Genomic DNA, 1,220 nt, shown 5'->3' with positions numbered 1-1,220 from the left:
TGTGTGCGCGCGCGCGCAACTGGGTGCCCGAAGCTAAGACTGAAAATCTGCAAAGTATAATACAATACAATGTGCAACTCTACTATATATTCACAGGATGTGGTCAAGTAGTTGAAAGTTTCCTTGAAGGAAAATGAGGTAGAAGAGATCAGAATAGCATTCTTATGAAAGGAAAGAGAAGCGCTCTCAGGAGTATAGTTGTCACTGTGTGTGTGTGTGTGTGTGTGTGCGAGCGTGCATGTGCATGTGTGTGTGATTGCGTGTGTATAAATGGGTGTGTGTAAGCCTCAGTATGTGAAAGTATGTGCGTGGTTGTGAATATGTAGGCACCAGTGTGTGTGTATATATATGCAGGGCTCATTCAGGCCTTCTCAGTGTGAGGGGACCTCAAGGAAATCTGGGCAATACTTCCTCCAGTTCCTGCCCTTTCCTTTCAAACAAACAAACAAACAAAATCATTCCTACAAGTATTTATGGAGCCTCTAACGCACGCGCCCCTCCCCACTGGCATCTGGAAAAGCTCAGACCTAGCCAATTTAAAGCGGGCGCTGGAAGAAAGAAGGCGCTGGGGACAGAAGGGATGCCTCATCTGCGAAAGACTTTTGCAAAAACACGTTATCTTCTGTGATGCTCCAAACAACCCAGGGAGATGAGGCCAGGCAGGACTGTGGCCCCTGATTTGAGAAAATAAAGGCTCAGAGATGACACGATTGGCCCAGAGTCACCCAGTCAGGAAGCAGAAACCCGAGGATGGAAGAAGGCATTGTCAATCCAGGGGTCCGAGTCGCTGCCATCACTACTTTTAGCAGCCCACCAAGCGTTGGGTCTGGGCAAAGCAGGGCAAATTTCCGGGTAAGGTTTGCCAGCAGTGACCTCAACAACATGGACCACCGTGTGTGTGTGTGTGTGTGTGTGTGTGTGTGTGTGTGTAGCTGTGGAGTACATTGGTGTCAACCGCAAAATTGCGGATCTTTGCCATGAGTACTAGGTGCGGTAGGGAAGCGGCTTCGTGGGCGACAGTGCCATGGTTTGGCGTCCCTAGCAGCTGTGCGACCTCCAGCAAGTCGCTTCACTTCTCTGAGCTGTTTTCAGATGCCCCCTTGGAAGATCGTGGACTTAAGTAAAGAATATGAGTAGAGTGTTCAGCTCAGTGCAAGAATTAAAAAAAAAAAAAAAAAAAAAAAAAAAAAAAAAAGGAAAGGGGACTTTCCCCCCCCTGG

Source organism: Rhinopithecus bieti, unplaced genomic scaffold (assembly GCF_001698545.2).
Source record: "Rhinopithecus bieti isolate Rb0 unplaced genomic scaffold, ASM169854v2 scaffold_30732, whole genome shotgun sequence".
Classification (NCBI taxonomy): Eukaryota; Metazoa; Chordata; class Mammalia; order Primates; family Cercopithecidae; genus Rhinopithecus; species Rhinopithecus bieti.
The sequence above is the reverse complement of the archived record's forward strand: the minus strand, read 5'-3'. Positions refer to the sequence as shown.